General features: G+C 33.6%; 1 long non-coding RNA gene across 1 annotated transcript; it reads left to right on the forward strand.

Moving 5' to 3' along the window:
- The first annotated feature begins 5,575 nt into the window (after window positions 1–5,575).
- Window positions 5,576–7,386, forward strand: LOC148779820 (uncharacterized). Its single transcript, XR_016043518.1, has 2 exons — window positions 5,576–5,943; window positions 6,984–7,386. It is a non-coding gene; the product is annotated as an uncharacterized LOC148779820 (long non-coding RNA).
- Window positions 7,387–12,398: the final 5,012 nt, after the last annotated feature.

A 12,398-nucleotide genomic window follows, 5' to 3' on the forward strand; every position in this document is an offset into this window, starting at 1 on the left:
TTCCAATTTCACACCCCCATCACGAACCTTTTGAAGTTCGGATAGCCAAGGTCCTTCTGGTTTACTTGAAAATGGCTTTAATCAATATCAGTCGAACTAAAGCCTCCAAATTGCTTTGGCATCAATCCAACTTGGGAGAAAGGAGAGAGGAATATATTATAGGGAAAGAAAAGAAAAATCATAGAGTGAAGAGAGGGAGAATGACAAAGCTCTTGATTCCACTTCCCTGGGTCCCTTTAAGGCTTCAGCTGGTTGATATTTTTTTTTTTTTTTTTGCTATTTTTTTCTTTGTACATGCTTTCTCATCGTATGAGATCCTTTCAAATTTTCGGTACAACAGCATTTTGTTTTTCCCTAAAAAGACAAAGAAGAAGGAGATGCAAAAGGAGAAGAAGAGTTGGTGGTGTTTTCTTTTCTTTCGGCTTGTCGCCCAAAGATCAAATAAGGATTTCCTAGTATTTCCTTAGGGAGGTATAAGAATGAGAAGAAGAAGAGTTAGAAGTGTTTTCTTTTCTTTCGGCATGTCGCCTTAGGATCATGTAGGGACTTCCTTGCATTTTCTCAGGAACTACAACCATCTCCCCATTCTCCAGGTGATAAGACAATCCTAGTTCCTCAGCTCACCCTTGCACTTCAATTGGTATCCAACGCTTATTTGACAGTTATTAATGAATTCATATTGGACCCACTTTGGAAATACTTCAGTCAAACCTTGGACTCTTTGAAGTGGGGACCACTCTCCGTTTCCTGATCCTTTGGTCCCTTACTCAGGTTACAAGGCTCATTGAGATTTTTCCTTTTAATAGGGTGTTGTCAACCTACCTCAATGTATTTATATTTTCAAATATGTTTTTAAAAAAGCTTGGATTTTTACCAAAACTTAAATTTTATTCTTAATATTTAAATTGCCTCAGTTTAAGGATGTTGATAGGACTGGGTGTACAAGATGGCCACTTTGAGAACCCTTGCACTGATGCATTGGCAGTTCCACAAGTTTGTGGTGCCTGTTGGTACTTTGGACCAAATATTCCAACGACAAGGGAGTAAAAGAAGGTTTTCAGTGCTCGTGTTATCTTTCAGAAGACTGGAAAACAATTGCAATGTGAATGTTATGTAACGTCATTTAAACATGTCCAATTAAACTCTTTTCACAAATCCCGTTTAAGTCATGTGCCTCCCGCCATGTCATTGTTCAACAATAACATAATTAAATCACCCTTTTAAAAACCAGGTTTGTACTTGTTGTATCACCTCAAAGTTTTGCACACATCCTCTTCATGTCAACAATTGAGCCCTAAAAGAAAACGATTGATTTTGTAATCTAGAAATGTCAAAGTGACTTCTCTCCAACAATAAATCCGGACGGTCGATTTTGTGGAAACTAAGATTTTGGCCTTCTCCCCCGCAGATTTACCCAGAAAAAAGATCCTGCCGTTTAAAAACTCAATCAATTTTGTTCTTTTAAAATTGGTAATCTACTGATGATAAGGTCATCTAAAAACTTTGGGATAAAATACAATTCAGCTTAGGCCCAGAATTAATTATTTCATCAAATGAACAACCTCTGCTCATTGGATTAAGAAAAAAACCTTTTAATGTGCATGTTGAAAATTTGTTTTCTTTAGAATGTTCGACATGATTGAAAAGAGAGTATAGGCAAAATAGATTCCTCCAACATCATGGAACCGTTGTATAAGATCATTATGCATATATCAAGTTTTAAAAATACGAATCGTTGACCAAGATCAGCCACTCCAAAAATCGTGCTGGATTGGTGGATTAACGATCTGGCTTACGGAATCAGTTGGATCGGCCGGTCTCATCCTAAAAGAATAACTATAAGTTTTCAAAAATCTAGTGTTTTAGGTTTCTAAAAGAAATAGTGGAAATTACATTATTTGTTTTCATTTATTGTGTCAACAAATATGTAAATACTGAGAACATATCTAATGTTGAGTATTTGTTGTCTGTTAAATTCATTTTATAGTCCAAATAAAGTTTAAAATGCAACATGATAATAAAATGAATCTCTTTAATTCTTTTTTTCTGTTTTTTTGTAATAACTTAGGAGTTTTGATTTTTAAAAAAAGCTATATGGAACAAATTCAGTGGAAGATGTTGTTAGTAAAGAGAGAGAGAGAAAGAACGAAACAAAATTTTAGTGGAATTGATTATTTGTAGAGAGAGAGGAAGATGCCAATGGAAGGCGAGAGAGAGAGACTCCAAGATCGGTGGGCCGGGGGGGGATGGGTAGAGAGAGAGGGAGAGAGAGGGAGAGAATGACCCAAAGTTTATTTTTGGTCATATCAAAGATTTAATGAAGCTTAAACATTTATAAACGCCTATATATATAGGAAAACACTACAAACGTCTATAGGCGAAAATGAACAGTGATTTCACCTATGCTCATCACCGTCCAAAGTTTATCGCACGGTCACAGTTGTTCAGTTGTGTTTCAATTTTCATTTTTTTTACAAATCGGAATGATCTGAAATTTGGAGCGTGTGTTCATCAAAAATAGAAGAATCTAATAAAAATAAAAAAATAATAATTCACAAAATATAAATTTCAATTTATATTTTACGAAATATTTTTTTTCATATTTTTATTAAGTGTGCCTCACTAAAATGTATACACGCTCCAAGTTTCAGATTATTCTAATTTATAGAAAAAAAATTGAAAATTGAAATACTACAGGACAATCGTGACCGTACAATGAACTTTGGACGATGATGAGCATTATCGAAATCATTATTCATTTTCGCCTATAGGCATTGAGAAGACTTTTCCTATATATATATATATATATATATATATATATATATATATATATATATATATATATATATATATATATATATATATATATATATATATATATATATATATATATATATATCTGAATATGAAGATGGTAGGGTGAGCCCACTAGCTCACAGGAAAAAATGAGCCCAACGGTTAAGATTGAATCTGGCCAATCTGATGATCACGGATGTTTGATAGTATTTGAATTTTAATTTTTTTTTCTACAAATCCAAATCACTTGAAATTTGGAGCGTATGTACATAAAAAATAGGTGAATCTTTGAAAAATATCAAAAAAATATTTTACATGAAATAAATTGACCAAAATACCCCCAAAACATTTAAGGGGTATTTTGATCAAATTTTTTTTTGCGAATTATATTTTTTATATTTTTATTAGGTGAGGCTTGATGAGAAGAACGCATAGGTAAAATTTCAAGCGATTTGGATTTGTAAAAAAGATTAAAATTAAAACACTATCAGATATCTGTAATCGTCAGATCGACCCAAATTCAATCTAGGCCATTGGGGTCATTTTTTCCTGTGAGCTTGTGGGCTCACACACACACACACACACACACACACACACACACACATATATATATATATATATATATATATATATATATATATATATATATATATATATATATATATATATATATATATAAGTCTTCCCAACACCTATAGGCAAAAATGAACATTAATTTTTCATACTCTCATCACCGTCCAAAGTTCATCTCATGGTCACGATTATCTAGTAGTATTTCATTTTTCATTTTTTGTTAACAAATCGGAATAACTTGAAATTTGGAACGTGTATACATCTTAGTGAGATGTACCTAATAAAAATAATAATTTGTAAAAATATAATGACCAAAATACCCCTAAAGCATTTGGGGGTATCTTTATCAAGTTTTTTATGCAAAATAATTTTTTGATATTTTTTGTAGATTCAATTCTTTTTTATGAATATATGCTCTATATGCTCTAAATTTCAGTTCATTCCAATTTATAGAAAAGAAATGAAAAATAAAACACTACTAGATAATCGTGACCGTACGATGAACTTTGGACGGTGACGATGATAGGCAAAATCACTGTTCATTTTCTCCTATAAGTGTTTTGTATATATAGAAAGATACTACAAAACACCTATAAGCAAAAATGAACAGTATTTTTTTCTACCCTCATCACCGTCCAAAGTTCATCGCTTGGTCACGATTATCTAGTAGTGTTTTGTTTTTCATTTTTTGTTAACAAATCGAAATAACTTAAAATTTGGAACGTGTGTACATCTTAGTGAGGTGCACCTAATAAAAATACAAAAAAAATAATTTGTGAAAATATAATGACCAAAATACCCCTAAATCATTTGGGGGTATCTTGATCAAGTTTTTTATGTAAAATAATTTTTTGATATTTTTTGTAGATTCAATCATTTTGGATGAATACATGCTCCAATTTTCAGGTCATTCCAATTTATAGAAAAAAAATGAAAATTAAATACTACTAGATAATCGTGACCGTGCGATGAACTTTAGACGGTGATGATGATAGGAAAAATCACTGTTCATTTTCGCCTATAAGTGTTTTGTATATATAGAAAGATACTACAAAATACCTATAAGCGAAAATAAACAGTGATTTTGCCTACCCTCATCACCGTCCAAAGTTCATTGCACGGTCACGATTGTCTGGTAGTGTTTTATTTTTCATGTTTGTTTTATAAATCTGAATGACCTAAAATGTGGAGCGTGTGTTCAAAAAACATAGGTGAATCTAAAAAAAATATCAAAAAAATATTTTTCATGAAATATATAACCAAAATACCCCTGAAATGTTTCGACGGTATTTTGATCAATTATTTTTTTATGAATTATTTTTTTATATTTTTATTAGGTGAGCCTCACTAAGATATACATACGCTCCAAATTAAGATCATTCTGATTTGTAGAAAACAAATGAAAAATAAAATACTACTAGACAATCGTGACCGTGCGATGAAATTTTCAATATTGATGAGGGTAGACGAAATCACTGTTTATGTTCTCTTATAGTGTTGGGAAGACTTTTCTACATATATATATATATATATATATATATATATATATATATATAGATATATATATATATATATGAGAAAGGTTTATCTAGAGTCAAGGCTCTAAACAATCAAATTAGAGCCTACCTCAAAAATTTCAATAGAATATGTTGTTTTGATGCTCACATATCCTCATATTGATCATCTCGACATCATGATGCACGAAAATGAGAAAAAATGGATTTCAAGTTTTGAAAATAGTATGTTTTGCAATGCATTTTTTAATCGTCAATTTTCAATATTTTGAAGTTTTCATAGATATGTCGATCTACACTATTTTTTAAGCTTTAAAATTTATAAATAACGATGAAAATATATTTTAAGGCTATAACAAAAATTTTCAATATTAAAACCATATTTTTCGATACTACTTAGAGATACATTCTAATTTGATTGTTTAAAGAGCTCTATACAAACCGCCCTATATATATATGTATATATATATGAATATGAGAAGTGATCTAATGCAACCGTTGTATTATAGTATAATGCAACAGTGTATTGGCACAATCCTATTCATTAGACGAAACTAAATCCAACTGTTTAAATTGGTACTGGAATATCCATTTGAATAATCATTTTAAATTTTAAATTTTAAATTCAAATTCAAATTCCATTTTCCCTCTCTCCCTCTCTTCAATAAGTCATACCGAGCTGGCGCCCTCTTCAACATCTAAATCCCTAGACTCTCGCCCACTCCAATATCTAAATCCAAACTCTCGCTCTCTCTCTATGAGACAAAAACCCTAAAGTACCGATCTCCCTCCATGGGGATCCATCGCTCTCTCTCGAACCATGAGGCATCGCATCCTCCTGTTTCTCTCTCGAGGATGCAGAACCCAAGAGGTAAGTCGTGATTTCTGCGCACCACTATCAATATTGTTGGATCAACCTGCAAAATACCTCAGGATCAATCAACATGTGAAGATAGAAGCTTCAAAAAAGTACCAACTGAAAGCAGTTTAAACCCTCTCACCATCTCAATGTCAATTGAAGCTGAAGCGTGATAAGGATATGAAATTCAAGTTAAATCAGGTATTGTATTTTTTGGATTTGAATTTTTTTTAGCTTCCTGATTTTAACAAACATTGAACTTTTGGAACTGACATTAAAAAACATTGAATTTTTGGAAGAAAATCAGTCTAATAATTTAAAACTAGGTGTCTATTTCAGATTTTTTCTTTATTTTTTGAGTTTCCATGATTTTTAGTTTCTTTTATTAGATAAAAATTGGAGAGAGAGAGAGAGAGAGAGAGAGAGAGAGAGAGAGAGAGAGAGAGATTCAGTAGTGAAGGTTTTGGATATGTTGGGTAAAATTAGCATGAAAATTGACCTCATTGTTTTCCCTTTTTTTTTTTGTTTTTGCCATATTTTGGTACAAGTAATTCTTAGTCACTATTGCACATAAATCCCTTTTATAAAGGGTGACAAGTATACATGTTCACTTACAATGTTCCTTCACAAATTTTATGTATTGTAATTACTAGGTAGATGATGATCCACAATAATTCATTTAATTCTCACAAAGTAGGCTAATGGCTGATATATATGCCAATTGTTATTTATTTTCATTTTTGAAATGAAAATTTTAGATTTTGAACTCAAAAACAAACTTTCACTGTGACTGGGCTCTTTCTCTCTGCCTATGATGATAGAGGGTCACTCTCTTGCCCCAACATGACCACCAAGGGCATTCTCTCTCCAACTGTTTCCATTATAGTTCAAATGTGTTATATTGTGTGCAATTTCTAGTGAATGATGTTATATTTTTTCTTATGTTAGGGGATATTAGATCTAATGTGCTACTGCTAGTATGAATTATGAGTTTGAGTGGTAGTGTTGATTTGAGGTTCAAGTCCTTTGAAACCATAGGTTTTTCATTTTTGAATTTCTTTGGATCATATATTAGTAACATTTTTCAGCTTGGTTTATAGTCTTTTAACTCTAACCGTTTGTCCAAATCTTTGAAAACATTCCAAATCTAAACTTTGAAAAAAAAACAAAAAAAACAAAAAAAACCTCAACAGTAATTCTTGTGTAGGAATTTGACTTGTAATTTTCTTTCTTGGTCGTAGGGAATTGCAAGGAAGCTTGTCATGGAAGGTCCCAAGCTGGTAAATAAGGAAATAACAAAATAGTTGTGCTTTACAACGGGCTTTGAATTTGTGTAGAGAATTCATAAAGACCAATCACATATTACGAGACAAGAGGAAGAATGCCCTTTAAGTAAAACTAGAAAAGTTCAAACTGCTTTCTCTCATGAAAATCAGGTTATCAAGAACTGAGGGATTTTGATAGAAGTTAATCAATATTTTTGTACTCTGCTTCACATTTTTTGTTTTTTTACTTTGTTGGTTGTACAATGTGCTCTCATTAGCACCATTTTTTTTTTTTGTAAAGAGTGCTGCCTGAAGCACCATTTTTTGTACTTGTGCAAAAACATGAAATGAATATGGCTTTAGTGCTTATGTATGCAAATAATTTGTTCCATGAAGTTCTGTATTGGAAATGGAAGCACAAATGAATTAGTCATCTATGTCTATTAGTGACATCTTTTCGTGTTATAATGGGGATGTGATTATTTTCCTTGTTTTCATGTTGTAGGAGTCAAATTCTAGTGTTCTACTGGCTTAGTTGATGTTTATCCATCAAAGATCCCAAAAACATGAAATGAATGCTTTTTATTGTTGCACATGTGCTTGTGTATGCTTCACATTCTTATGAGCCATTTTAAAGAAATGAAATGAATTTAATGAGCACACATCGATGGTCTTTTGGTTGTTGGTTTTATTGTTTATTTCAAAGCAATTTATATGTTGGTTTTCTTTTAAATATGAAACCTTCTTCTAATCACTTCCAAGGATGCCCTTGTGAGAGTGAGAGTGGGTGAGAGAGAGAGAGAAAGATTTTGCGAGTGGGTAGTGTTTGACTAGTCTTCTGGTTGTTAATGAGTAGCCTGGTTATTAATTGAGAGATGCCCATGTGAGTGTGTGTATGTGTGAGAGAGAGAGATCAACATCGCAAAATATTCAGCTCGACCAATTCCAAAATCGATGCATTAATCCTAGATATTTTATCGTCAGTGTCAGTGAACAATTAGAAATAAAAAGCTCCAAATGCAAGGAAGAAAAATCAAGATCAACATCTCCATGGCATTAGTTTAATCACCAATTATTGCGAATACAGTACTTAGATCAAATAAGGTTTCTAACCAACTTAAGTACCCAAAAAATATTTGGATTTGCAATCCAGTTGGAGTGATGTTTTTCACTTGGTTGTGTAACTGAAATAGCTAGGAAGGTGAGCAAGCTGATTTACACTGATGGAAACAATAGCGTAAAAGCAGTTAAAAGCCTGCAATTGCATCTTTCAAATGAAAGAAGAAAGAGCCTAAAAAAACCGAAACCACCCCAGCTATTGAAATCCAATAAAAACAAACTGTGAATTGCCAAAATTCTAGCTCACACTTAGCACAGCAAAAGAGAAAAGAAAACATAGAGAATGGTTGTCATCAAACCATGGTTGAAAACTACCAAAGTCGAGCCTCTATGCATCCCAGGATAAGAGGGTTGTCTTATAGGACAATAATCCAAAGAATTGCATCCTTCACTTCTAATCTAATGTAGCATCTACCGCCATCACAACCATCGTACCTCGAAGACAAGTCACCAAAAAATGAATGAAGGACCTGCCCCTCTTGTTTGTTCATCCATCACAAATGATTGTGCACCTATGTAGGCTTGCGTAGCACTCTTCGCACTCTAGCCAAGTCTTGTCAAAGCCCAGCCAATAGTTAGACCTTGCTAGAGTGCTTATAGGGAGAAAATGGTTCTTAGAGAAAAAGGTCTTTCATTCAATTATTGTAAATTGGTGACTTCTCACATTATAAGCTATGTCGATTATTTTTGTAGGAACACATTTGTTTCTTGAAAGGTACACAGTGTCTTTGTATCTTGAAATGAAGAATGTGTCACCCACCAAGATAACGGCACCAGCTCCCAATTCCTCATCTCTCTATTTAAAACCCACATTTTCAACTCTTCACAACCAGCTCCCAATTCATCATCTCTCTATTTAAAACCCACATTTTCAACTCTAAATCATGGTTTATATGAAAACACAAACCCGGTCATCCCACATTTGGGTTCTCAACAGGCATCTGCAACTGTGGATACAGAGTCCCAGTTTTCTACAAGGATATGAAAGACCCTCCGGAGGTGGGATTGAATCCCATGATTTTGAGTTTACGTCGAAAGCCCCTAAATTTGGACTGGAGCGAAAAATGCCATAGCAGGTGCTCCCAGTACATGCCATTGGTCTTTGGCGATGATGACCAAACTTAAGCGTGGAGATTAGGCACCATAGCCAAAGGGTATCACTTCTAGGTGAGCAATGTAACAGTATCTTGAAACTACAAGAGGTGGGGTCATAGCCAAGGCCAACAACTCTGTTGTAAGGGAAATCTACAGGTGCCAGAACCGCCGTGTACTTGCAAATTGCAGGATTGCCTATGTAGTGCGATCGAGAGACTCTGTAATAGAAGCAGATTAAGCCTTTGCAGGTTGCGAGGCCATACACTAAGGCATCATCAGATGCATCAGCAGTTGGGGTTGAGTATCACTAGGGTAAAGAGACACACATCAGAGCGGAGAAGGGATGTAGCAGATTCTACTTTTCTAGACAAAAAGAGGATAGGTTGGAGAGAATGGGGAAGAGGAGAGAGAGAGAGAGCAGTGGCGAAGGAAGGAGAGGAGAGGGTTTCATTTCGGAGATGGCTTTGAAGTTGAGAATGGATTGAAGGGGGAGTTGGGGGAGGATCTTGAGCATTAGGTCATCAGGGAGAGAGTGTGTATGTAAAATTTGGGGTCATACAAATACCACAAACATGATTTTTAATAAGTGTGGTTGCATTATACTACAATACAACCGTTGCATGAAATCACTACTATATATATATATATATATATATATATATATAGAAAACACTAACGCAATACCTATAGGTGAAAATGAATAGTGATTTCGCCTATCTTCATCATCGTCTAAAGTTCATCACTGTCCAAAGTTCATCATGCGATCACGATTATCCGATAGTGTTTCATTTTTATTTTTTTTCTACAAATCGGAATGACTTGAAATTTAAAGCGTATATTCATCAAAAATAGGGGAATCTTTGATAAATATAAAAAAAATATTTTAAATGAAAACATTGACCAAAATACCCCCAAAACGTTGTGGAGGTATTTTGGTCAATTTTTTTTCGCGGATAATTTTTTTTATATTTTTATTAGATGCACTTCAAATTCAGGTCATTCTGATTTGTAGAAAAATAATAATAATAAATAAAAAACTATCGGATAATTGTAACCCTACGATGAAATTTGAACGGTGATGCAGATAGATGAAATAACTATTTATTTTTGTTTAAGAAGACTTTTCCATATATATATATATATATATATATATATATATATATTCTTTGAGCTATAAAATGGTGTGAGCCCAATGGCCAGTGAGCCATCAACTATTATCATTCACTCAAGGGGCAAACGCATTTAGGTCAATGTTTCCTAGGGTATTTTCTTTTAATATCTTATTTTTTGAATCTAGGTAAGGTGCACTTCTTATCAATTTTTCATCGTAAAGAAAAAAAGGTAAAACTAGAAAATTAAGTACCTTATTTTGGTAAAAAAGATATAGAGGATCCAAAATTAACAATGTAAAAAGGGAGAGTTGTGAGGGGTCTACATGGACGGTGCCCAATGCCTGTGGTATATTCTCCTCAGCCTGTGCGAATCCTAGTTCCTCATATGTGACATCTGATGGCTCAAAATATTGTGTACCTTCGATAGTACATTGTTATTGTTATTGGAGATAGAGAGAGGCTGAAAGTAGTGTGCGTTACACCTTCCATACCACCTATCTTTGCATACTACCATTATTAACAAGGACCTCTGACCTTACCGCGGGTGGGGTGCAGGGTGAGCCAACTAGGTTTCATATGGACCCGAACCCAGGTCGGGTCCAAGTCATTTGAACTGAAACCAATTCAGACCCAGGTTTAGAAATTACAAAATAAAAATAATTTTAATATTATATTTAATATTGTTTATAACGTGTCGGTTTGGGTCGGGTCAGGTCTGAGACCCAGAGCCTATCCAATAAGGTCCACGCCGGATCAAGATTTGACCTCCGGTCCCAAAAACTGAATCTAAACCCAGTTTAGCAAGTTGATCCGACCGGATTGCCACCCATTTCTAACTGCAAGGAGTGCTGCTCTACCAAAAGCATATTTTCTCCTCACACTATGTCCTAGTGTTGCCCCAAGTGTTGTGTACTGTCTCTCAATGTTAATCTCCAATGCATCGATGTGGCCGTGTCCATACGTGTTCTCTAGGGCTTATACGTATCATAGCCATGCGATAGTTAAAAATAGAACAAATCCCTTACTTGTAATAGCAATAGAACGTAATAAATCAGGTCATGGCAATCTTTGAGTCCATTCCTAAGTCAAAAAATTTCTTGGATAATTTTTTAAAAGGAGAAGTGTTTGGTGAGTAAGCCTTCTCTCGTGTTGATGTGTCCCCCCTTCAGAACCCATCTTAAAGTTGGATTTTGAATTTAAAATTTTAGGATTTGTTAATATCAACTATAATAATGACCATGAACACGTTTTTTTTTTCTTTTTGAAAAGAGAACTTATGTATGGACCATGTTTCTCGCTCTTTCCAGAAGTGCTCTATGTTCGGCATTTCCAACACAACATGTGGGAAATTCCTCAAATTTTTTTATTTTCATTTATTCAAGGTTTGACTGATATCTGCAATGCCAAACATCCCCATATGTTGGTATGTTTGGTTTTTTTTGTTTTTTTTTTATAAGATGGTATGTTCGGTGTTTACAACCATAAAAGTCAAGCTCCTGGGGAATTTGATGTTGGCATATCAGATAGTATAAATTTGCTATCCGATGTTGTCAATATCAGCACACGAGCAACTTTTTTTTTTTTTGTTTTTTTTTCAAGTTTAAAGCTGTTTGGTATTTGCGATAATAGACATCTTGACACCAAAAAGACCCACTCATTAGTTGTGTAACATTGGCAATATTGGATAGCTTTTTGGAGAATTTCGATATTGCTAATGTCGAATGGCCTATGGGCTAGTCTTTTAGGGTTTTCAATATTTATATTGATCAACCCAACAAATAGCCTTATTTGGTGTTTATGATATCAAACAAACCTTAATAAATGAAAAATGGAAAACATAGTTCAATATTAGAAATGTGAGAAAGGGGAACAAAACTTGAAAAGAAAATTACATAATATAAATCATTATATAATAAAAAAATTTTAATATAAGGTTGTAACCTTATTTTTAGAAATAAGGTTGCAGTTGTCTACACTGTCCATTTTATTTTGATAGTGTAGATTGCACACTATCTTATGTGTCATCCATTGACATTTAAAAAATGTGTCAAATCTACACAAATCC

This window comes from Amborella trichopoda, chromosome 11 (assembly GCF_054954075.1).
Source record: "Amborella trichopoda isolate Santa Cruz 75 chromosome 11, AtrichopodaSantaCruz75HAP2 v2.0, whole genome shotgun sequence".
Taxonomy (NCBI): domain Eukaryota; kingdom Viridiplantae; phylum Streptophyta; class Magnoliopsida; order Amborellales; family Amborellaceae; genus Amborella; species Amborella trichopoda.